The sequence below is a fragment of the Piliocolobus tephrosceles genome, chromosome 10 (genome assembly GCF_002776525.5).
Source record: "Piliocolobus tephrosceles isolate RC106 chromosome 10, ASM277652v3, whole genome shotgun sequence".
Classification (NCBI taxonomy): domain Eukaryota; kingdom Metazoa; phylum Chordata; class Mammalia; order Primates; family Cercopithecidae; genus Piliocolobus; species Piliocolobus tephrosceles.
Window position 1 is genome coordinate 23443906 of NC_045443.1, and position 27532 is coordinate 23471437.

A 27532-nucleotide genomic window follows, 5' to 3' on the forward strand; every position below is an offset into this window, starting at 1 on the left:
CAGCCATACCCATTTATCTATGGCTGCTTTCACCCTACAATGGCAGAGTTGATTAGTTGGGACACAGACTGTATGGTTCACAGAGACTAAAATATTTACTATCTGTCTCTTTAAGAAAAAGTTTGATAACTTACTTTTTTGAAATCACTTAGTTTTGAGGCGATTTGTTACACAGTAATATTTAAGTAGCACACCATCACATTAAGAGATTGATAAGTCATTTTGATTGTTTATTCTTGTAATCATTTTCATTTTCATAAATCATTTTTCAAACGTCAGTGGCTTAAACAACAATGATTTTATTATGTTTCACAATTCTGTGAGTTGACTAGACAACTGGGCAGTTCTTGTGTTCCACATGACATTGGATGTTGATGTTATGTGGAGTTAAGATTGGGCTGGAATTTCGGAGCTGGTTCATTCAAGTGGGTTGTAGTTGATACTGGCTTTCATCTGGGAGATTAGATGAAGTTGTTGACTGGGGCACATACATACAGACTATGCACATGGCTTGGTGGCTGGATTCTGAAAGTATCTCAAAGGTTAGAGTTTTAGGAGACTTAAGCCAAATCAATGAAACGTATGATGTAGCATTAGAAGCTTACTTTTGCCATATTATATTGGTTAAAAATAAGTCACAGGGCCAACCTGGGTTCAAGGAGAGGGGGACTACACAAAGGAATAAATACTGGGATTCAGGTTTATTGTGGGCTGTGGAGAATCCTTGAAGACCATCTCAACTAGAATATATAGCTTTTCCTTGTCTTCTTTGCTCTCCTGCAACTTCTTTCTTCTTGCTTTTAATTTATGGTATAGGAATTACTAGATTCACCAGCATGCTTAATATACATATATACTATGTATATATGTGTTATAGCTATCATATAGGTGTGTATATGCATATGACCTTAATCACAATTCTTGGATTGGAGTCTTAGGTTGTCATGTTGACTTGGGCATCAAAGTGATGCTTATATATGGAGTTTTTACCTTTGGAAATGGGCATTTCACATCTGCTCCAATTAAAATGTGTGATGACTTTTTAACCTTGTAATTTTAAAGCCTTTAATCATATCATGTCATTTTATCCATCTTTGGAAAGCTGATAATTTTGATTGGGAGGTAACCAAGAATGAAATATATGAAATAATGTAACAACTTTCCATGATTCTTTATTCTCCCTTTGGCAGCCATTGCCTCCCATGCACCTGTGGGCTCAGCATGACCTACTCAACAAAAAGTTTAAAAGAAGTCAGAGTGCAGATTATCTAGGTGCTAATATTGCGCACTTTGGGGATTCCTCTCTCAGTGAGCATCTAAACTTCCAGTACTATGTGCCTAGAGCTCTTGGCTTCTTCTGTCTTAACTGAGAGGTCAATTGCGTTGAACCACAAAATCCCTGTTACCTGCTTTGTACTCAATATTCAGAACATTGACTTGCTCTCTAGCAGCTTTGAGATCGTTCACCCTCAATGTGGCTATCTCTCACCCATAACACCTCCTTTCTTTCTCAAGTTTCATGGCAACAAAGCTTATCTGGACACCTTCCAACACACACACACACACACACACACACACACACCATAGGCTTGTACAGTGAAAAACAAGGCTGGAAGACACAAAAATTTTTTCTCTTCATTTTATGCTCTAAGTTAAATTGGGTGGGGTTGAAATGAGGCATAAACCCCCTTCTTTTCCTAATTTATTTCCTGGAAACCTAGAGGAAAAATTATACTAACTGCTTCTCAGATATTCTCTTCTTCCTATTCATGACCTTAACATGTTTAAATAAAAATCCTTCACCTAATTCTGCTTTCTCTGTAAACATTTCCAAAATGTATGAGTTTCTTATATAATTGTATTGACTATTTCTACTTATCATCCTATTTCACCATAATATTTTGTAATCTATCCTTTTGTGCTGCAGATTTCTTCTAGATTATTCTGAGGCACTGAGGCACATCTAATGACCAGTTGTCAAATGTTCTTACTCCTTTATTCACAGCTATTTTAGCTGCTTCTTATTTTTAATGTACTGTCCTTTCTTGCTCCCTCTTCCCTTCACCTATTACTCCTGCTATCCCACACAATGGTCAGTAAGTGGCAGGTAAGAGATCACACCAATCCCATCTGAGGGGTGTTTTATAGAAATATGGTAAGCTGTGTGGAAGAGATCACCCTTTCTATAGGTATTACTGCATGAACACAGAAGATAAAGACCAGAATCCTATGCAGGGGAGATAGACTCCATGCAACAGGACCAAACCAAAAGAGAAAACAAGTTTAGTGTTTAATCCAGCAGAATTAGATAGAAAAGGAGAAGGGATTTTAAAAAAATGATAAAGCATGGTAATACAGAGTGAAAGAAAAGGCTAACAAAATGTATCCTGGAGTAATCTTATGACTGGAGTGTAGACAACAGTGCCAGCTTTTTCATGTGGTCATGATGGGTTCATTTACATTGCTAGAGTAAAATCCAACTGTTGCTCCCCAGGTGTGCTCCTCCTGTTTTTTTTTAAAAATTTGTTTTTGCATCATTTTGTATATCCTGCTCTGTCATGTCTTCTTTTCTTTATTTATGTCTCTTGAAGGTTAGTCATGGTTCTAGGCTCTCTACTCCATACTCACTGTTTTAGGTCTTTTAATTACTTTTAAAAAAAAGGTTTTAATAGAGTAAAATGCAACTTAAATACAGTAAAATGCACAAATCTGAAGTATACAGCTTAATTTGTGTGTGTGTGTGTGTGTGTTTGTAGACAACCACATCAAACTATAGAAGACTTCCTATTATATCAGAAGGCTGTCTTCTGAGAAAATATAGTCATGTGCAATGTTTTGGTCAACAACAAATTACATATAAAACAGTAGTCTCATTAGATTGTAACGGAGTTGAAAAATTCCTATTGCCTAGTGACTTTTCTTCCAATTGCCTACAGTATTCAGTGCAGTAACATGCTGTACAGGTTTGCAGCCTAGGAGCAATAAGCTACTCCATATAGCTTAGGTGTGTTGTGGGTTATACCATCTAGGTTTGTGTAAGTCCACTCTATGATATTTGCATAATGAAAAAAATTGCCTAAGGACACATTCCTTATGTATCCCTATCACTAAGTGATACATGACTGTACTACCCTGAGTATTAATTTGGCTTATTTTTTAAAAATTAATTGCTTTTAAAAGACATTATTGGTAACTAATAAATGTTTCAAATTATACAATTTGATGTTTTGACATATATACACTTGTGAAAACATCAACACAATCACAATAATGAGCATATCCATCATCCCCCAAAGTTCCCACACGCCTCTTTATAATTCCTCCCTCCCAAACTTCTTTACTCTCTAATCCTCTATCTACCATTTGCTTGTGCTTTGCTGAATTTTATATAAATAGAATCATACAGTTTGTCTTTTATTTTACTTGATTTTCCATTCATATAATTATTTTGTGACCCATCTATTATACAGTATGTATCTCTACTTTATTCCTTTTATTGCTGAGTAGGCTTCCATTGTATACCACAATTTTTTAATCCATTTACCCATTTATATTGGAGTCATTTCCAGTGTTGGGCTATTGCAAATGAAGCTGCAGTGAACATAGCATACAGTTTTATTACTCATGGTAAATATCTAAGAGGAGAATGGCTTGAGTATATATTACGTTTAACTTTTTAAGAATCTGCCAAACTTTTTCAAAGTGGTTGTATCTTTCCATTTCTATTAGCAGTAGGTGAAAATTTCTATTTCTCCACATCTTTGTCAATGCTTATTGCATTTGAGTTTTTAAATGTTTAGCTATTTGAATAGGTGGGTTTTGTTCTGGTTTTACTTGCATTGTTTTTTTCTTATGACTAATGATGTCAGCATCTTTTTATGTGCTTATTTGCTATCCATGTATCTTCTTTAGTGAAGTATCTGTTCAAATTCTTCACTCATTTTTAGAAATTTTCTTATTATTGACTTTTGAGGATTCTTTATGTATTCTGAATATAAATACTTCATCAGATATAGTATTTGCAAATATTTTCTTCCAGTTGGTGGCTTCTCTTGTATTCTATTAACAGTGTCTTTTGAAGAGCAGAAGCTTGTAATTTGGTGAAGTCCAATTTATCAATTTTTTCTTTCATGGTTGTGCTTTTGGTGTCATGTCTAAAAAAATCTTTGCCTATTCTAAGGTCACAAAGAATTTCTTCTGTGTTTTCTTTTTTGCATATGGATACCCAATTGTTCTAGCACAACTTGTTGAAAAGACGAGTTATGCTTATTTTTGAACTTCCTATAAATGGAATCATGCAATATGTCTGGCTTCTCTTGCTCAAAATTATGTCTTTGAAATTTATTGATTTTCCTGTGTGTACCAGCAGTTTACTTTTATTCTCTTGCTAAATATTATTTCATTGTATGAACATACCACCATCGATTTATCCATTCTATTGTTGATGGACATTTCCAATCGATTGTTGACGAATCGGTAGATTATTTCCAGTTTGTTGCTCTTAGGAATAAGGATGTTATGAACATTCTTGCCTTCTGGTGATATAAGTAATAATTTCAGCTGGGCACATACTTAGGAATGGAAGTTCTGAGTCATAGGGTATGAAAATATTTAGCTTTAGTAGATATTGCCAAAAATATTTCCAGTGGATCTATCAATTTCATCTTTCACTGACAAGGTATGAAAGTTCCACTTACTTTCCAATATTTGATAATATCAGTCTTTATTGTAGTCTTTTTAGGGGGCATATAGTGATTTCTAATTTTGGTTTAATGTGTACTTCCCTAAGGAATAACAATGTTGAGCATATTGCATATGTTTGTAGGCCATTTGGATATCCTTTTTTTTGAAGTAGCTATTTAAGTCTTTCTACATTTAAAAAATGGTTTGTCTGGCTTTTTTAAAAAATTGAAGTTCTTTATATATTTTAGATATGAGTTCTTTGTTGAATATATAGAAATTTTTAATTTTAGTAACATGAACCTTTTTAATCTTTTCATACATGACTTGTGTTCTAATGCCCCATTTAAGAAATCTTAAGAATAAGTTTATAAAGATTATCTCTTATGTTTTCCTTTAGAACTTCTGTTTTCATTTGAAATTTAGATCTAGAATGAATCTCAAATTAATTTTGGTGTATGGTATGAAAAATCATTTAAAGCTCATCCTTTTAAATGTAGATAAGTTGACACAACATTATATATTGAAAAGACCATCTTTTCCCCCACTGAGTTGCAATGACACCTTTGCCATGTATCAGTTGATTGCACATGTGTGGGTCTATTCCCTGGCTTTCTATTTTGCTCCAGTATTCTAGTCTTGTACAGTGTCCTAATTACTTTAGATACATAAAAGTCTTGTGATCCTATACAGCAAGATTCGTTCTTCTTCTTCAAGACTACTGTCATTTTCTATGTAAATTGTAGAATCAGCTTAGCAATTTCTGCAAAATCTCACTGGAATTTTGATTGTGATTACATTCAATCTATAGATCAATTTGAAAAGAATTGTCATATTTAAAATATTGATTCCTCTAATCCATGAACATGGTATATTTCTTCATTATTTGGGTCTTGAATTTATCTCAGGATTGTTTTATAGCTTTCAATGTAAATGACTTGCACATCTCTTGTTACATTTATTCTTACATATTTGATATTTTGTTGCAATTTTAAACAGTATTTAAAAAATTTTTATTTTCCAATTTTTGCTACAAGTTTATAAACATAATTATGTGCCTTGAATTTTAATGTAGTAACCTTGCTATGTTGACTTAGTAGTTTTAATATTTTGTATGTAGTCTTTTAGTTTATGCTACACAGAATTGTATTGCCTGTGAGTAATGATAGCTTTACTTTTATTTTATAATGTTTGTGTACTTTATTTCTTTTACATTCCTTATTTCACATGATAGAATATCTAGTATAATTTTTAATTGAAGTGATAATAATGTACTCCCTTGTTTTCTTGTAAATATTTTTTATTTATCCAGCTAATAGCTATGCATATGTTATACTCTCTATATTATCTTCCTTCTGACTTGTCCTTTAAGTCAAGTAAGGAATTTCCTTCCAGGCAGTATCTCAAATTTTTTTTCCACACTCACATAGTCATCTGGACTGTGAACATCTCTTCCTGGCTCATATTGAATATTGTTGATTATATATCTTATAATTCTGGTTACAAGATGCTATATTATGATTATAAGATGTTATAAGTAGCTGGGTAATTTTCTGTCTCTCAACTCGACAAAATTTCTAGAGTGCAGTGATTATGCCAGTTATCCATTATTCCTGGCATCAAGCACAGTGCCTGGCTCATAAAAAGTATCTGATGAATATTTAATAAATATTTACCAAATTAAAGAATGATGCACAAATCCTGACCTTTCACCAGTGTTCTATAGCTAGTTATTAGCTAGATGTTTTCATTTAGTTATACTTTCAGTGGGACACTTATGCCCAGAATTTAATGAAATAAACTTTTTCCTTCTATATTCCATTTCCAATGACTCAACTGTCCAATTAATTCTCTGGGACATTAATCTGGTAGTTAATTTTTTCCTACTTCCTTTTTTTTCTTATTTGGCTTTCCATATCAAATCAGTTCTCATAAGCCATTAATTCTTTCTTGCTGGGTTTTTTGGATTTCAACCACTTTTTTCCATTTCTGTAGTCATTATCCTAGTCTAATGCTCTATCACTTCATTCCTTGACTATGTTAAGTAGCTCTTGGTTGTATTATTTTTTTCTAATTTCTATATTCTTTAGACTACTCACCACACAGCTAACAAAACAGACTTCATTAAACATTACTTGAATCATCTATTTCCCTTAAGGAGTAAGTAGATACCTTTTATCTATCCTAATGGTATCTCAACTTGCACTTATTAAACATCACGTACATACAACTCCATTTATCTCCAACGGAGTTATCCATTCCACCTCACAAAATGCAGTCTTCCTCACTGTATATACTTCTTTGTCATTGCTCTTCCAGAACCATGGCGTGTCTTCCCTTTTTCTCTTTCATCCTGCTGCCATATATATAACTTTCTTCAAGATCTGGCTTCATATTTACTCTTTCAAAAAGATGTCAATAATTGTATCATCTCAAATAAAATGTTCTCTTTATATCCTCCTAATACTTACAGTTTATAAGTATTACTCTGAAGACCATTTATCAAGGAAGTAAGTGGTTCAAAAATGATATTTTAATACACAAAGCTTTGTGATAACATGTGCTTTTTACCATGATGGCAACTGTTTTCCTGCTATAGTGTTAATGGATTTGGGTTATCTGGTGATGAAATGCAAGAATTGGTACATTCAGATATGTGAAAGGTGTTGAGCATAAGCAACAAGGTCAAGTATTCTTGTTCTTTGGAATTATAAACAATGACTCATTCACTCTTTTCAGGTATTAGATGGAATGTCGTAATAAGTTATGGCATATGAACTGAGGCAAGAAATTGTGTGATATATAATTCATCAGGATGATTATGGGATTTGTGAGGACTGTAAGGAATCCGAATGTTATCCAGCCCACTTTCTTCCATTCACAGTTGAGAGAAATAGAGTCCTAGGAAAGTTGTGACTTACCCAAGGTTTCACATCTTATTAATGGCATCATTGTGATTTTAACCTAAGTCCCCTCATGTAAAGTATAAAAGTTTTTTTTTTAATATTACGAGAGTCACCTTTGTTGTTTTAAAACTGCCATCGAGGGGTTCAGCTGCATGTTAAGCCCCCAGAAGTCAGGAGCCATGCCTTTGCTTTCTATTACTTTTCCCAAGTATCTTCCTTGGGGCAAGACCCAGTTTCAGCACTTACTAGATACCCCTTTCCTCAGGTTGTACTCTCCACCTGGAAGACTCTCAATGTTTGCAGAATCAGAATAGAAGGGAGACTGTCTCCCCAAGGCCCTTTTTGTTGTCTTTCGAATATAAGTTTCAAGACTTGCGAATGATCAAGACTCCTAAAATTTGTCTTAGCTATGAGCTAAGAAGATGGATTTCCTGAGCAGAATCAACTACTACTTTTGTTTTCTACAATGTCCCTTTTAGGATCTGATCAGAACTAGAAGAATCCGCAGAAGTTCATGCTCATCACGTGCCAGTGGTAGCATCCTTGCCTGCTCTTGGGCTACTGATCCAGAAGGAGCTACAGCAACCATGTGTTCCCACGGGGCTGTCTCTTCCACAGTCGTCCTTCCTGTCAGGAAGTCAGATGTTGGGCTGAAGATGGTTCCCCTACCAGGCAGCTGACAGAAAAGCCAGAATATTAAATTCTTTTTTTTTTTTTTTTTTTTGAGACGGAGTGTCACTCCGTCACCCAGGCTGCAGCACAGTGGCACAATCTTGGCTCACTGCCACCTCTGTCTCCTAGGTTCAAGCAATTCTCTGCCTCAGCCTCCCGAGTAGCTGGGATTACAGGCGCCCACCACCAAGCCCTGCTAATTTTTATATTTTTAGTAGAAACAGGGTTTCACCATCTTGGCCCGTCTGGTCTTGAACTCCTGACCTCGTGATCCAACCACCTCGGCCTCCCAAAGTGCTGGGATCACAGGCATGAGCCACCGTGCCCGGCCCAGGATATTAAACTCTTGACCTCCAGTAGGAGCCAACAAATCTCAAACAAAGATTTCAAGCAAATACAGTAAGCCACTCTTCCTAAAAGTGAAAGTTGAAAGAATTGCTGGAAGAATTTCAGGAAAACAAACCATTTTCCTCAAAATGTAGACAGACTGCTGCCTACCTCCTCAGGTTAGAATCCTTCTAAGTTCACTTACTACCCAGGGGGCACATTCTAAACAGGAGGTTTTTTTTTTTTTTTTTTTTTTGAGACGGAGTCTCGCTCTGTCGCCCGGGCTGGAGTGCAGTGGCCGGATCTCAGCCCACTGCAAGCTCCGCCTCCCGGGTTCACGCCATTCTCCCGCCTCAGCCTCCCGAGTAGCTGGGACCACAGGCGCCGCCGCCTCGCCCGGCTAGTTTTTTGTAGTTTTTAGTAGAGACGGGGTTTCACCCTTTTCGCCAGGATGGTCTCGATCTCCTGACCTCGTGATCCGCCCGTCTCGGCCTCCCAAAGTGCTGGGATTACAGGCTTGAGCCACCGCGCCCGGCCAGGAGTTTTATTTTTTAATCACTAGATCAAAGTTCCCAAAATGAAGTCAGCTGTTTATAAGAGAGGAAAGTGTTACTTATTTGTATGTAGGGGTCAAGGTAAACAGCCTCATCAGGAACTGACGAGCAGTTAAAAGTGTGATCCAGTGATTGATGCGGGACAGGCATTTACCTTAAATGTGAAGTCTTATAGTAGCCATTTAAATTGAGAAACAAAGAATGTTTCTTTGCAGAGATATTTCTAAAATGTTACACTTAAGCTCAGAAAGTTCATTCATCCTGGGAATTTGAACACTGTTAATTTGTTTTAAGCAACATCGATTATACCACTGAAGTCCTCCTATTACATAACAGCAGGACTTGAGTCATCTATTTACTTAGTTACTTCATTCAATTATGGGTACTATAACTTTTAAACTTTATAGTCTTTCCCCATTTCTCTTTTACTTAAAGAAAATCAGCAAAACAAGAATTATCCCCATACTTTCTTTTGTGCGGAAGGTCCCATCTGAGCAACATTATTCCAGCCGCCGCAGTTCAGTTTTCTCCTTACCAAGAGCACAGAAGTGGTCTTTTTTTCCCCTTGAATGTGCATATTCCTGATGGAGCTTAAAAACTTCCATAAATCAATAAAGTAATTGCTACATAATGACCTATTGTTGGTGTTCGTGCCCAGAATGATGTCACAAGGGGGTAATGGAGCTACTGAATCAAAAAATGGCAGCTGTTTCCAATTTATTTGAGAGTCAGTTGGACAGAAAATTAAATAAACACATAGACAAGAAGGACAAGGGCAAGTCCTTGTATTATTCTTATGATAGTTTTAATTCAATTGCAGAAGTCAGCAGGCAGCTGATACTGTGGCCCAGAGTTTCATTAATTGCCTGTCTTGCATGTCAGTGAGACAGCACGTGCTCACTTCATCGTTTTCAGCTTTTGCTATTTGCATTTTAAAACACACACACCAGTGAAGCACAGATCAAACTTTGTGTGTGTGTGTCTGTGTGTGTGTGTGTGTGTGTGTGTGTGTTTTCTTAGTACAGCCCTCCAACTCTCAGAAATAGTCTGATTGGAAGAAGTGACTGGCTTTATCCCTACCTGCATTGATGGTGTCTCTCTCCTCCCTCAGGGCAGGCAGCCTAGAATTTTAAAAAATTACTCTCTTCTCCTTGGGGGAAGGCCTGAAGACTTGCATTTGTTGTGAAGCCTGAAGAAAAAAGCGTCACCAGTTCTCAGGGCTCTTCTCCACTGTGACCGGGAGCTTTGATGTGCTCTTTTGATGTTCCTGCCTTGAGGCAGCTGGAGAAGATTATCAAAAGTAGCCTTAACAGTTCAGGGTAGAGTTGGGGGTGCAGGACCCTAACACGTGGGACTGCACATCGCTCACATTAACTCACTGAGATGGGGTTGCCGTAGTGCAGGTGGGATTGCCGGGTGCCCCCACTGCAGCCTGCATCGAGGGGACTTTCATTTTCAGACTGTCCTTTTAGCAGGACTTCAATGTCAGGTAATAATTGACTCATCTGCTATTTTCTTTTTTTTTTTTTTTTGAGACGGAGTCTCACTCTGTCACCCAGGCTGGAGTGCTGTGGCCGGATCTCAGCTCACGGCAAGCTCCGCCTCCCGGGTTCACGCCATTCTCCTGCCTCAGCCTCCCGGGTAGCTGGGACTACAGGCGCCGCCACGTCGCCCGGCTAGTTTTTTGTAGTTTTTAGTAGAGACGGGGTTTCACCGTGTTAGCCAGGATGGTCTCGATCTCCTGACCTCGTGATCCACCCGTCTCGGCCTCCCAAAGTGCTGGGATTACAGGCTTGAGCCACCGCGCCCGGCCTGCTATTTTCTTTTGGTATCATAACCAGTATCATTTTTAAAAATCATGAGATGTAATTGTTAGCAGAAAATGATTTCAATTTACCTTCCAAAGGGATTGTAGTTTTCTCCTAAGAATCAGAAAGCTCAATTTTGAAAAGATTCTCTTATGGCAAAAGGGTCTTTGAAATGTAAACAATCCCCTTTTATTTTAGGGACAAGAAAACAGAGATCTGGTATGTCAGTTAAAGATTCTTAGCATACGCTGATTGTGGTTAGACTGTGACTAACTTAAGAAGAAAGGAATTTACTAGAAGGATATCCTGGGGCTCCTTGAGGCTCAGAGGCCAGCTTTGCAAGGATACTTGGTAAGGGTCAGAAATGAGGATACCCCAGCAGACCAAGAAGCAGGAAGCAGGAAGAACAGTGTGGTATGGGAAGCGAGGGTTCAAAGAGACAACAAGCAAGTAAAGATAGTGTTTTAGAGAGTGATAAATACCTCGAAGGACAATGCAGCAAGGTAGGGAGTAAAGAAGCTCCGATATAGGGGCTGATCGTTGATGTAACAGGTCAAAAAGAGGCTTCTCTGCTAACATATCAAGGGAGACACCCACTAGAACTGAGAGAGTGCAACAAGCAGGTAGACACCAGGAGGAAGAAAGAGTATTCCACACAAAGGAACTAGTTGGGGCAAAGGCCCTGCCTTGGGATGCACTTTCCATGTTTAGTAAGGAGGCCAGTGTTACTGCAGAGAAACAAGAGAGAAGGGTAGTTTGAAATGAGGCCAGAAATTTGGGTGGGGTGGAAAGAGGCAGATCATATAGTGACTTGTAAGCCATTTAAGAGCTTTGGATGTTACTTTAATTGCAGTAATGGTTCCCAGGAATTAGTAGAGAATATGACCAGCATGACAGGATGCTGAGGCTGGGAGGTTGGCAGGACTCAGTTATGAGTTAGGCAAAACAGCTTACCCTGACTGAAATGCATGCCTCAACAGAGAGCACAAATGATTACATATTATGAGGCCTTTGGGAATACTCATGAATACTCAGAATCATGAATGGCAAATCTCCACAGGCAAGGATCTTCTGCATCTAACATTTTTACTTCTGGGAGATGCCGACAAAAAGCTATGTTCCAAAAGAGCCGTGGTTGCCTACGTGTATGTTGTTGTGACTCCATGTCAGATTCCTAAAAGCGAATTTCACATCTTGGAAACTCACCTTCCTGGTAGTCATTTGGAGAGGAGTTGATAACTTTCACCAGCTCCAAATATTCAGGCTGTTACAAGTGTATAGTTTTTTTGTGTGTATGTTTTAAAGTTTTATTGAATGACCTTCAGGAGAAAAGTTTAAGTTTACAGACACAAAACTAGTTAAAAACATGTTGAATTTCAGTTCAAAGTTTTAACCTTATTTCTTTGAAACAAAGCCTTCAAATGGTAACCTAAGGCACCTCTAAAACAAATTAATGAGTACATTGTGTACATAGGTGATCGCAGAGGAAAGCAGATTCCTTTACTTCATTTCTTTTTTTTTTTTGACTGTATTGTGACACATTTATTAAGCATGAACCCCTATCAGTACTCCTAAACTGTAAACAATAAGGAACTAAGGTATCAAAAGAAACACATTTGGGATCATATTAATAGACAAAAACTTTTGCATTTTCTTATTGCATTTACACAATCAACACACAATAAGCAAAACTGAATCCTTTCTAAGCAAACATTTTTGCATATACTGCCTTCTCTTTATCTTTCTGTACCTTTATCTTTTGTTTGACTTTCAGCAGTTCTGCTTGGATAGCTTTATCTTCTGGTGCTATCTCCTGTGCTTTCTTAAGATCAGCCAATGCTTGATCATATTCTTTTAATCCTTGCCATCCTTGAGCTCTGTGGTACAATGCTTTGGTATTTGATGGGTCTATTTCAAGAGCCTCCAAACAACTGTCAATTGCTCCCTTCCAATTTGACATCTTCAGTTTATAAGCACCAATATTCAGTACACAGCTTAAAGCTATAGGTTGCAGCTTGGCTCTATCTGCTGTCTCAAAATAACAGCCTTTGAACTGTCCACGTTATCTTAAAACTTTTGCATATTTTTTAATGGCCATCTCCCAGTTCTGGGATTTGAAAAAAGTATTTCCAATATTTTTTAAGTCTTCTGTTATTAATAAAATTTTATCTACGTCTTTTAAATCTATATCTGCATCCTCAGGGAAATCTGGATGACTGTCACCAGAGCCATCTTTTGGGAATATTCCCCAATCATCTCCTTCCTTCAATTCTCCACTAGGGCAATAATCTTCTGCAACTGGGCAGCTATAGTGGAAGGACGAACAACCCACTCAAGAGTTGGTGGCTCGCTTTTTTCCTTTCCCCCATCTTCCTCATGGATAACTGAGTGCCTCTTGCAGGGAGATGGGCGGAAAGGCATGGGCATCATTACCAAGGAGAGAAAGCTAGGTAGATAAAAGTAATGCTTTTCTTCTTGTTCAGTTAAAAATATTTCAGGGATCAGTTTATTGTTAAGGAGGCATCTGCTTTTGAGAGTTGAGAACAAGCTGCTGGAAGGTTTCTGACTTGAAGTTGATTTACAATGGGTTAAACCTAGAGAAGCAGATAGCCTCATAGCAAAATAAATGAGTTTTACAAAGTTAGTCTCTTCATGTTTGTCTTTACGTTGTTTTATTTGTCACATGGATAAGTTATGCTCAATTTAATAAATAATTCAATTACTCAAACTTGGAAGAGCAGTTAAAAAGAGGAATTTTAGAATAAAATATATGTGAGTTCAAATTGCAGCTCACTCATTATAAAAGTTATGACCTTAGAATGTAATTTAACCTCTTAGTTTTTGGCTCCTTGTCTGTAAAATGGAGAATGTAGTGGTGCTTACCTAATTTAAATGCCTTAGAAATCTTAAACATTATTATGACTATGAAGAACAATTTGCATAGCTGTGGGTTTCAACAATCCATGATAGTGCAATGGTGCACCTTCACAATTGCTGGCAGTTTATATAAACAACCAAGATAGTTATTAAGACATAAGCTACTTCCTTAAATGATGAAATGGAACTTTCTTGTCACAGATGATCACTGTGAGAGTCTATAGTATACAATATGGGGGTAGGAAAATGGCCTGAGAATTCTGAGGAAGCCTCTCAGGCCTGCATCCTTCTCACCATAGATTTTTTTTTTTTTTTTTTGACTGAGTTAATCTTGGCTAGAGGCTTGGGTGTGGAATGATGATAGTGGCATTTCCATAATGGTGGAGGCATAAAAATCACTGATAAATTCTTACTGACCATTTATTTGTCACGTTGGCCTATAATCTTAGCCTTCTAGGTTACAACCTTCCCTTTCTCTTATTAATTAAAACAGATCCCCAAATACCTCTCACTTTGTGACTTCTCACTCTATAAAAAGTGGAATTTTAAAACATTATTTGTAATGAAAAATGTAATGTGTTTTTATTTATATATGTATATATATATATATATATATATATATATATATATTATTTATTTAACAGAAAAGAAACACGTCTGTCAAAGGACCTAGCCCTTTTTCTTTCATAACAGGGCTTCTAGACCGGGCCTATGGCTCACGCCTGTAATCCCAGCACTTTGGGAGGCTGAGGCGGGTGGATCACGAGGTCAGGCGATCCAGACCATCCTGGCTAACACGGTGAAACCCCGTCTCTAATAAAATATACAAAAAATTAGCCGGGCGTTGTGGCGGGCGCCTGTAGTCCCAGCTACTGGGGAGGCTGAGGCAGGAGAATGGCGTGAACCCGGGAGGCGGAGCTTGCAGTGAGCAGAGATCGCGCCACTACACTCCAGCCAGGGCGACAGAGCGAGACTCCGCCTCAAAAATAAATAAATAAATAAATAAATAAATAAATAAATAAATAAAAATAAAAAATAAAATAAAATAAACATAACAGGGCTTCTGGAGAGTAATGTTTTCGTGACACTAACATGGAACACTAACATCGAAGCCTATCTTTTAGATATAGTTTCAGCAACTGCTGCCGTTAGTGATTTCAATTACACATTCATGGAATCATGGGATGCGTTTTATTACAGTGTATTCTTTTAAAGAAAAAAAAAGGAGACTAAACTAATGAAGTACTAATAAGGAGAAGATAATGGATATATATAATTGCATATAGTCACCAGGTTTTCACTTAATCTTGCTACTATTCTAACTAATCTGTTCTCCAAATGCACAAAATACTTACACATGGAAGGTTTGTTTTACTTCTGGTTTTTCAGTATGCCATTAATATAGCATCAAAACATAACATGAATTGCTTTGATGATGTAAAAAAAAAGAAGTAATGTCTGCATCTAAGTAACCATGTTGTCTTTCCATCTGAACTCCTCGTTTAAAGCTGCTTAGTTTTGTAGGAGATTTGCTCGTAAGTCAGGTTTTATGAATCAAGAAAACTCTGTATGGTCTTGCTAAAGCAGCTTGAGCTGCTAATTTCTTTTTACACTTCCACTCTCTGAGACACATGCACACACTTGTGGGTATAAGCACATACCCTATTAGCTTTTTATACTTAATAGGGCCCTTGGCATTTTTGAGTCTTCGACTAATTTGTTTTATTCTGCCTCCCTTCTGTTGTAGTAAGGAAAGTGAGTTGTCTTAAAGTTAAGTGTCTTGTGATCAGCCTACATGAAGGGCACTGCGCAAGTCCCATCATCTGATTGATGAGATATTCTCCTCCCTGGTCTGTTTTCCTAGCCACTGGAATTTAGAGGAATGGGACTCAATTTGCAGTACACAGTTTGTTTTGATTATGACTTTATCCTCCCCAGCTCCTTCAGCTCATGGATCTTATGTTCTTCATACGAATATTTAAAACCAATGAGGCAGTAATTCGTTCATCAAGGGGGTCTTATCAACGTTCTCTGTTCTATATTTTGCATAGCATTATCATATAACAAAACATTAAGATTCCATCTCAATGAATCCTGACCTCAAGATTCTTATATCAATACTAAGGAAAGATAGGGCTACTATGTCAATTTCCTTGGAAATTGAGATAGGACTGGATTGTGCTTTTCTCAAGAATACCCTGCCTCTGATTTTTCTGGTGAATTGGGTCACATTCTGCTGAGAAGAGTTACTAGTATTTAGTAATCCCTCACTCATCAGGTATTATTTAGAGACTGCCTCCGTTTTCCATTTCATCTTTTAGTGGCCTAAAAGAGCTAATTCAGTGCTTTACTTAAGCAAAAGGCATGACTTAATCACTGAAATAAATTAACAATAGACTAAAAATAGGATGTATCTGCATTTCTGTGTCAGTATTGAGCTCATTGAATTGTCCTTGGTAAAAATAAAAACTAATATGAAAGTGAATTATACCACATAAATACCTTCGTATGTACATCAAGGTTTTATTTTTAAAGCACTTATGACTCATTGTTTTTAATGGTACATAATATATTAATTACTATTGGTATTCATTATATTATTAAGTTAATTCTAAGCAAAACTAAGTTTTATCTAACTGTACATAATTGTGTTGTCATTTTTATGAGAAATGCTTTATCAGCTTAATAACAGAGTGCTTACAAATCCTTAACTAAACACTGAAAAACTTACTTGCTCACCAAGGCTTCTGTTACTATTTGAATGTAATATATGTGCATGCTCTGGCTATGAGAATCCTGGATTGAAGCTTATTGATTCATTTTTGAAAACATTTTTGGCTGGACACAGTGGTTCATACCTGTAATCCCAGCACTTTGGGAGGCCAAAGAGGGAGGATCGCTGTGGCCGGGAGTTCAAGACTAGCCTGGGCAATACGGCAAGACTCTGTCTCTACAATAAAATAAAATAAAATAAAATAAAATAAAATAAAATAAAATAAAATAAAATAAAATAAAATAAAAGTAGCCAGGCATGGTAGAGTGCACCTGTAGTCCTACCTACTCAGGAGACTGAGGCCAGAGGATTGCATGAGCACTGGAGTTGGAGGCTGCAGTGGGTTATGATCATGCCACTGCACTCAGCCTGGGACCCAGAGTTAGACCCTGTCTATAAAAATATTTAATAAAAAATCTTGAGATTTTGTCATTACAATTTTTTTAAAAAAATTACCATGACTTCCATTGCTCTTTGCCTGAACCTGCATTGTACATTTTTGGCCATGAGATTCTCCATTCTCTTTTCTTCTCTAACCCCTTTTATTCTAGCCAATAATTTTATCTGATCCAGTAATTAAAGTTAAAAATGAGATTCTATATCAATTATGACAACAAATCCATTTCTTACTCACTTTTTTTTCTGAAGGAGTTTTCTTCTGTCACCCAGGCTGGAGTGCAGTGATGGGATCATGGCTCACTTCAGCCTCAACCTTCTAGGCTCAAGTGATCCTCCCACCTCAGCCTCTTGAGTAGCTGGGACTACAGACATGCGCCACCACACTTGTTTAATTTTTAAATTTTCTTGTAGAGATGGGGTCTCATTATGTTCCCCAGGCTGGTCTCAAACTCCTGACCTCAAGCAATCCTCCTGTCTGAGCCTCTCAAAGTGCTGGGATTATAGGCATGAACCACCATGCTCAACTTCCTTATCTTTTTAAAACACAGATTAGGGATTCCATGTAAATATGGCACTCTATTAGATATTGTAAAAGATATATTCAAATCAAAAAATTATTTACTTTAAGGGCTTTAAAATATAAATACCACCTATGTTTCCCAGCAATTTTTCAGAACCTACACTCACAAGTAATCTATACTAGGCATTATTAACAGGATAGGGCCCCTTCCTGATGATCTCCTCCCACCTCTAAATTATTTTGACACTGTCTGAAGGTAAAGCAGCCCTGAAATAAAGGTATCTATCTCCGATCATTACCATTGCTTAAAGGACCACTGATAGGACATATTGCTGTTCTCTGTTGCTAAAGAGTTAAACTTTCTTGTATTGATGTCTTTTTCTTGTGGGTTTAGAGGATCTCTCACATGCTCAGGCTGATCTTCATTGTTCCAGATGTGTCATGATTTCTGGGCTACAGAGAGGCAACTGGAGATAAAGCCAGTGAAATTTTGAGAGCATTACTTGTGAGAGCCTGGCTGACTGTAGAGATCAAGCCTCTGAGAATGCCAGTTTTGAAGAGGGGCTAGGATGCATCTAGAGTCTAGACGCAATTTAGCAGGTCCAGAAGTGCACAGTTATTTGACCACCTAGAGATTACGAGACTGACAGGATATGCCACTGAAATTAACTTTCGCTAAGCTAATATTAAATGGAAACAAAAAAAGTCTAGATTTTGCTTAATTTTCTAAGAGAACATTGTAGAATAATCTTTTTTGAAAATGAGAGTTTAAATCTCAACACACATTCACAAGCAAACTTCAAAACCCCTAATTGCTCTGATTTTGGTGTTCTCTTTTTTTATTATACTTTATGTTCTAGGGTACATGTGCACAACGTGCAGGTTTGTTACATATGTATACTTGTGCCATGTTGGTGTGCTGCACCCATTAACTCGTCATTTACATTAGGTATATCTCCTAATGCTATCCCTCCCTGCTACCCCCACCACACGACAGGCCCCCGTGTGTGATGTTCCCCTTCCTGTGTCCAAGTGTTCTCATTGTTCAATTCCCACCTATGAGTGAGAACATGCAGTGTTTGGTTTTCTGTTCTTGCGACAGTTTGCTGAGAATGATGGTTTCCCGCTGCATCCATGTCCCTACAAAGGACAGGAACTCATCCTTTTTTGTGGCTGCATAGTATTCCATGGTGTATATGTGCCACATTTTCTTAATCCAGTCTGTCATTGATGGACATTTGGGTTGGTTCCAAGTCTTTGCTGTTGTGAATAGTGCCACAGTAAACATATGTGTGCATGTGTGTTTATAGCAGCATGATTTATAATCTTTTGGGTATCTACCCGGTAATGGGATGGCTGGGTCAAATGGTATTTCTAGTTCTAGATCCTTGAGGAATCACACACTGTCTTCCACAATGGTTGAACTAGTTTACAGTCCCACCAAACAGTGTAAAAGTGTTCCTATTTCTGCACATCCTCTCCAGCACCTGTTGTTTCCTGACTTTTTAATGATTGCCATTCTAACTGGTGTGAGATGGCATCTCATTGTGGTTTAGATTTGCATTTCTCTGATGGCGAGTGATGATGAGCATTTTTTCACGTGTCCGTTGGGTGTATAAATGTCTTCTTTTGAGAAGTGTCTGTTCATTTCCTTTGCCCACTTTTTGATGGGGTTTTTTTCTTCTAAATTTGTTTGAGTTCTTTGTAGGTTAGCCCTTTGTCAGATGAGTAGATTGCAGTGTTCTCCTCTTTAAGCTTGATATATTTGTAAACTTAATAACATTTTCTTCATAACACTGCCTGGAAGGTTGTGTGAGGATAATTTTTTTTTAATTAAAAAAATGTTTAAAAAAATTTAATTTAAAATAAAAAAAATTTTGTTGTAGAGATGGGGTCTCACTATGTTCCCCAGGCTGGTCTCAGACTCCTGGCCTCAAGCAATCCTCCCTCTTTTGGCCTCACAAAGTGCTGGGATTACAGGTGTGAGCCATTGTGCCCGTCCAGTATAGTAGATTCTATATGTATGTGTGTGCGCATATATATATATATATATATATGTATATGTATATGTAGATATACACATATACACATTAAAAATATATTTATATATTATTTAGTATAATATATGCTTACTGTATACTTATATATATATTTATGTACATACATATGGGATTCTAGATAATTTGTTAAGTAACTAATTAGATATATTTACTAAGCTTTTATACTATGTCAAATTTTCTTCCAGAAGAGATACAACTGTGTACAAGATGGAAAAGGACCTTACTCTGCCTGAGGTCAGGAGTTCAAGACCAGCCTGGCCAACATAGTGAAACCCCGTCTCTACTAAAAATACAAAAGTTAGCTGGGCATGGTGGTGGGCACCTGTAATCCCAGCTACTCGGGAGGCTGAGGCAAGAGAATCACTTGAACATGGAGGGCAAAAGTTGCAGTGAGCCAAGATCATGCCACTGCACTCCAGTCTGGGTGACAGAGTAAGACTCCGTCTCAAAAAAAAACCAAAAAAAAAAAAAAACCCAAAAAACAAAAGGACCTTACTTTTCTGGAGCTTATGACATAGAGAGGGAGATGGAAAATAAGCAGTTAAATAAATGAACAAGATGATTTCAGATTATGATAAATGTTGAGCAGACAAGAGAACATAGTGAGATAAGAGAGACTCAGATGGGGAAAAGACCATTTCAGACTGGGTTGTCAGGAAAGGCCTCTTGGAGGAAGCAGACTGGAGAGAAGAGCTAAACGATATAAGGAAATTGAACAGGGGTGAACATCTGAAGACATAGAGCTACTGGGAGAGAGGACAGCTAGTGCACAATCCAGAAATCAGGTATCAGCTAGGCGTGTTTGAAAGCAGGAAAGGCCACTTCTAGTGAGCGAGAGGGAGAGTAAGTCAAGATAACGTCTTGGAATTTCGCTAGGACCAGGGTCCTGGATGCCAAGGTTAGTCCTGGGTTTTCATTCTGACTACAATAGGAAGGCAGTAAAGAGTTAAGCAGAGAAGAGATGTTATCTGTTTTACATCTGAAAGATCTCAAAGAAATGAAGGGAGACAGAAGGGAAGTAGGGATTAATCACGGAGGCCAATTCAGTAGTCCATATGGTGTAAGACTGTGGCATTGTTTGAGTTGAGGAAGTGGACAGACCAAGATGTGCTTTGGAATTAAACTAACAGACTCTATCTGTGTAACACAGAGAGAAAAATCAAGGATAAGCTTTAGTTTATTACTTGACCACCTTGATGAATGAGGATTCTTTTCGCTGAGATGGAGCAGATTGGGATATGAAAAGTTTGTTATCAGCTATGTTAACTTTGAGACACATATTACCAATCTAAGTGGAAATATCAGATAGTTGGATATAAACATCTTTAATTCAGCATAAAAATGTAATATTGAGTGTCATCTGAACATAGGTATGTTTAAAACCACGGATCTGAGTGAGAACACATGGAAAGAATATGTAGGTATAGAAAGAAAAAAAAAAAAAAAAAGACAAAGTATCAAGCCATAGGGAATCCTGGCATTTAGAAGTTGAGCAGTAGTCAGCAAAGGAAAATGAAATGAAACAGCCAGTGAGGTGGAAAAAAAACTAGAGTGGAGTGTCATAGTATCTTAGGAAAGAGCATGCCTCAAGGGGGAGGAAGTTGAATGCTGCTGATAGTCCAAGTAAGGTTAGGACATATAATTGATTTGGCAAGATTGACCTCATTGGTGACTAGAACTGGCGAACTGTCATTGCCGCTGTGAGGATAGAAGTCTATATGAAGTTGTTTTTCTCACTTCTAAAATATTTCTTCTTAAAGAACCAGGATTGATCAAGTAAATGTCACGAGCACATTCTTCCCTAAAAAAAGAGGGAAAAATTCTTAATACAAAATTATCCATTTTATTTGTCATCCAAAGCAGTGTTCATTCATGCCAAAGATGTTATATCATCGTTATGCAGATTGTGGCTTTCTTTACTTTAACATTTTAGTCATGTCTTTTTTTGGAGCTAATGTATTTTATTATATGTCTTAGATTTATGCACTGCATATATGCTTTTAAAGCTTCATTTAACAGTTCAATACAAAATTAAAAAAACATATATGCAGTGGTTTTCAGGCACAGAATTTAGGAAGAGATTGGAGCAAAGTTTTTTCCTTAGCATATAGTGAATATGAAAAACCATGATAGTGGAATGTTTCCTTCTGACCTACACCCTTTTTGGATTGAATTTTATTTCAGTGAACAGTTTCAGTAGGTATAATATTGCTGATTGGAAATAATGAGATTTTAAATAAATTTATAACCATATTTTTTTGAAGTCTTTAGTACCTAAATGATTACTTTTCTCCTAATAAAATTCTAAGACCATCCAGTGAAAATAATATTGCCTATAAAATACCTGAAGCTTCTGCCTGGGAACACTGCCCACGGTTATTCAGTATCTTCAGGGTGCACAGGATAAGGCAATGGATTTCTTGTCAGTGTCTATGGAAGGTGCATCTCCACCGGGCTGTCTGTTGTTGGCCATGACATACTCTATGACTGTTCTATATTTGCTGTAGCCAAATTGCTTATACATGTTGATTGCAATTTGGTTAGATACCAAAGAGATTGACCAAAATATCCGCTCTGTTATTGAAGCAGGAAAGGTCATTGCAAGTGAAACCTGGAGGATGGTCATCACTCTGCCACCACTGAAGCCAGCATCCCAGGACCGGTAACTAGCTTCCTGCCAGAAGTCTATCCTGTCTTGCTGACAGGGTCATCTTGATGGGTTACAGATGACGTCTTGGAACCTTAACAGTTGGAAATGGGGAATCCCCTGCTCTTATCAGCAATTCGGGATTGAAATTTCAAGATGAGTTATTGCTGCAGATGGCAAAGCTTATCCATTTTATGCTGATTCTTATTTGCTAAATTTCAATAGTGACATTTGCTAAAGTTTTCCCCAAATTCTGATGAGCTCTCTGTAGCATATAACCTAATTACAATGAAATTAAGAATTACTGACTTTGGTACACCCTATTTCAAACAGAAAAAGACACTAAATATTTTGTAAAGCTTGCTTAGTCTCACCTCTATCCTTGTCAGCTTTCTTTCATGCAGTCTTTATATATGACACAACTCTCGTAAGTGACCTCTCTCTCTGTGGCCCACATGCTCCTCAGAGCTGTGCCAGTGAGCTGTGTGTTCCTTCTCTGCCAAGTTTTCTGTCCCTTCCCGTGGTCCCGACATACTTCCTTTCTCCAGGGTATTTTTTTAAAGATAAAGAGGAAACAAGAATACTAAGTATTATGAGTAAGTCTTTGGCCTTTAATGAAGATAACTTCAGGTTAAATTCTTCAGAAATAATGGCTATCTTTTTTACAAAGAAACTTCAAAGAGCATTCACTCTTTTAATTGACCAATTTTTGTGTTTCTAACTACTCCATGTATGAAATTTAAAATATGAGCAATTATCAGAAATGCATATTTAAATTTTTCTCATGTACTAAAATTTCAACTTCTGCCAGTTTCTCTTAAAAGACAGCTAACAGAGCAAGGACATTTATAGGTTTAGAAACTAAAGAAAATCATCTTTAGAAAAGTGGTGTTACAATAGTCAAATTATTTAGGTCTTGGTTCAATGATATTTTTAGGTAATGCGTACAAGGTTTCCCTCAAAGTCACACATATTTTAATATTTTAAAAATTAGCTTAGGAGACAATATAAATATTTAAATCAAGTAACATACATTTATGCTTAGAACATAAATTTCGACAGCATTCTATATGCTATACTCAATAATAGCGGTTTGGATTAAGGTTGTTATACAGAAATGTATTAGCAAAATATAAATGAGTAACAAGTATACAAAACAAGGTATCCAGTTCAAGTATTTTAAATATTTATTTTAAATGGAAGAGACAAGAGGCATAGGCCATATAAATTACCCTATGTTGAAAGCTCCTAAGGGCAAGGACAGTTTGCTTCTGATTGCTTCATACATTTCCTAACATAGAAGTACATGTAAATAAAGTCTACACATTTCTAAGCATAGTGATGCTGTGTGAGGAATAGACTGGGTCAACCTGAAATAAATAAATAAATAAATAAATAAATAAATAAATAAATAAATAAGCAAGCAAGCCAGAGCATCCTGCAAAGTCTTGCTCTGAGTGATTTTCTTCTGTCCTGTATTTACTTTCCCTCAATATCCAATTTACAATGCCTCACTTGTGGAGGTCTCGTGCATATATCCTGAATTTATTGAATAACGTGTTTAAGGAAGCCTTTTACAGTATTCTACAGGTGACAGGGTATCTTTTATGTTTAGCTAAATTGGAGAACCATTTAATTTTTGCATATGTTTTTATATAATTTGGTCACATAGAGAAGTGGCAATTTCTTGCTCAATATTCGAAAAGGCCAAACATGAGGAACTCAGAAACTTGGAACCTGAGGCTGTGCCCTTTGCTGTGGCTGTTGATATTTGTGTTGCTGTTTCCTCTTTGATTACATGAGAATAAGAAGTCTTTCCACATACCTGCTTCACAAATGGTTTAACTATGGTAAGCACACATACTATAAAATAAATGAAATCCCCAGTAGAGTTTGGATGGACAGGGCCAAGAGGGTTGGTTTTGGTCGTATACCTGACCTCAAGCTCTCCTTCATGCCTGGAAGATTTTTCTCAACATTAGGCTACATTTCTCCTATGGGTTGGTAAGATCTGGACCACCGTGTCAAGAAACTTTTCATTTTACTGGGTCCCAGGGTAGACCTCTGATACACAGTGGAACACATAAATCATTCCTGTTTTTACCAAGTTCCATGCTCTAGAATTGGCAGTCACTAAGAAACCAGTAGGACCTAGTGGTTGCGATCTCAGGCTCTGGACTCAGACTTATATCTCTGTTATTTCTCTGGATGTTTGATATTTGACAAATCTCCACACCTCTTTGAGTCTCATCATTGAAATGGGGTGAAATTATTAATAATATCCACTAGAAAGGCTTGCTCTCAAAATTAAATGAGATAGTACGTGTACTGCATTTAGTGTGATTCCTAGAACATGAGCATTTCTCAATAAACATTAGCTGTTAGCTGTATTGGATGTTTACTTCATAATATAAAATATGCTCTTTAGCCATTTCAGCCACCATTCTTAAGTAGAAAAATAATCAGTGAGTTTCTTTCTTTGATCCTATGCAATTCTCAGAAACTATTAACAAAGTGTGACATGAAGAATCTCTGAACTTTGACACTGGGGGCAGGTAGGTGATGAGAAAATAGATAAATGAAAGAAAATAAATGGTGAGACACTCACATCAGCAAGTGCCCCACCACAGTACTAAGGAGAACATGACACTATGGTTTGGGTAGATGCTATGGGAAGTGAGGTCCAAGAGCCTATAATAAGTGTGCAATCTAGTTTAAAGATGAAATGGAGGTGAAATGCAGAGCAACAAAGCAGATTCAGAGTAAAAGAAGAGGAATAGAGTAAGAAAGCACATAGCCCAGGATAGAACGACCAAACGGGTTGCATGAGATTTAAACATGTTACTGAAGAAGCTTGACTGTGTAGAGAGCAAGTGTAGGAAAAAAAGTGTGTGTGTGTGTGTGTGAGATTCTCTGCTCTTTCAAATTCCATGTTGTGAACTTGTTATTTTTCCCATTGTTTGTCGAAATCTTGGGCAGCTCCATAGATTTTTCTAGTCCCTTGTAGTCATGAGGACTTGTTTCAGTAATTAAGAATTTCCATCAAGAAAAGGCTTTTATCTTTTATCCAGCTGAAAGCTTCTTCCCTGACAGACTATAGTGGGAGGCAAATTTCCTCCCTCTCTCCCTCCTTCCCTCCCTCTTTCTTTTCATTTTTCTTTCTCTCTCTTTTCTTTTCTTTCTTTCTTTCTTTTTCTTTCCTTCCTTCCTTTTTTCTTTCTCTTTCTTCTTTCTTTTCTTCTCTTTTTCCTTTCTTTCTTCTTTCCTTTCTTTTTCCCTCCTTCCTTCCTTCTCTCTCCTTCCTTCCTTCCTTTTCTTCCTTTCCCCTCCTCTCCTCTCTTTTCCTTTCTCCTTTTGTTTCTCTTTTTCTTTCCTTCTTGCCTCTCTCCTTTTTCTTCTTTTTCTCTCTCTGTACATACATTTATATGTATTTATGTATATGTGTATATATGTATGTATATATGTATATATACACATATATATTTCTACATTTTTCAATAAATTAATCTCCAAGCATACCTAGAGGGTTTCAGGATGAGCATTTACAAAATATTTAAGTATAGTTATATATATATGTGCCTATATCTCCTACCCCCTGCTGTTTGATCCCATCCAAGGTTGGAAGCAGTGTTAGAGGTGAGGAAAGGTCTCACTGGAGGGTGGTGGTATAATCTGGCCGTGGTGAAGGCATATGAGTTCACCCACTCTCTTTAACTCTCTAGACTTATTCTGGTGCTGGATCTCTCTCTTAGAGCACTCCTCTTTGATGGTGGCTTATGATTTTTTCCCCTCTGCTTGCTAGTTTCCCAGGAACCACTTTAAAGGCTAGAGTCACTCGTCTCATTCAGAGAGACTTCTAGGATGAGTCTCTTTCAGGACAGCACAGTCTGATCTTCTTCCATAGAGTCTGCATCCAGTCCATGGGAGATGAACCTCCTTGCCTTACCTTAGGTGGAGAAGCAGCCAACTCTTCATGAAACTCTCCCTTTCTTGAATCAGCCATGAGGAGGGACATCTTCAGTCACAGCCTCATGTCTTCAGAATAGGATAAGTTAGAGCCACTCCCCAAGTTCTTCATATTCTATTCATCACATCTTACTAAGCTTGAGGTGAAGGGATGTAACCTCTCCTATCCCCCATGATGGGAGAGTGGGGTAGGGTGGACTGAATAACTGAACATTGAACAATTCTCCAAGGAATTTCTTACTCCCAAGTATTTTATCTCCCCCAGTGATTTTTTCACATTCCTCTAATTTGAAGACAGGTAGTGGGCAAGTTTTTGCAGAAATAATTTCACAATCCCTTAGTATGTCCTATGTACGTGGTCTAGCACTTTGGTTTAGAATGTAGGACTATCTGGGTCCTAGTGTTATATTCTCAATTGTACCACACACCTCTTATATACAACTTCAGATCCTCTTAGCCTCGCACGGGTTCCAAGGGACTTACTTCATGCAGGAGCAGGCTCCCATTGCCTAAGCTCAGACTCACACCGAGTGCTGGTCCTTCCTTATTGACATGGAGCTGTGAGAAACCATCTGCTGAGCTCATCAACATTCATGCACATACCACCCAGAAGTACAGGGGATTTCTTGCCCCATGTGACAAAATTTTGACCAGTGGGAGATGGGAACTGGTGGATAAATTTCTTCCCTATTCTTCATCTTTCCCTTGAGGACAGACTATCCCAAGATGCAGCTTGTACACCTTCTTAGATGATCCTCAAAGATGAAGCAAGCAGTTGGATTTAGCAGGGGTCATCATGCATCCTTGCTTTCTCCTTCCCTGCTTCACTGCCCTAGTTCCTCACTACAGCTCCCTAATAAAGAGATATTCGCATAAGTCCTCAGCTTGTTGTTCTGCTTTCTGAGAACACAGGCTGTTACAGTGGTCTTTGAAGCCTCTGCTGAAATCTTCAGAAGCAAAAGAGTTGCATTTAATATCCTAGTACACATGCTTCCTGGGGTTGGTGAAGTTATAGCTGGTTTCTTAAGAATAAACCCTATACTGGTTTTGGGGAAGGTGTGAGTAAACACATAGGGGCTTAGGATGATTAAACTCTTCCTTGGTCTTGACCAAGGTGATTGGAAATCTAAAGAGAGATGAGGTTTGAGAAATTGAAGGAGGGTTCTCCTGGAAAGATGAGTAATCAACTTGCTGAAATGGTATTTTGATGTGTACTTTTGGTCATTAACCAGATCGCGTTTCCTCTGTGTATGCTGTGATCCCACAAAATAGCAGAACTTGAGAATGAGAACTCGCCATTCAGGTTCAGCCCCAGTTTAGAGCCTCAGGGTGGGAGTCATCGG

General features: G+C 37.5%; 1 pseudogene; it reads right to left on the minus strand.

The window, feature by feature from the left end:
* Positions 1 to 12649: 12649 nt before the first annotated feature.
* Positions 12650 to 26238, minus strand: LOC111540659 (annotated as a pseudogene).
* Positions 26239 to 27532: the final 1294 nt, after the last annotated feature.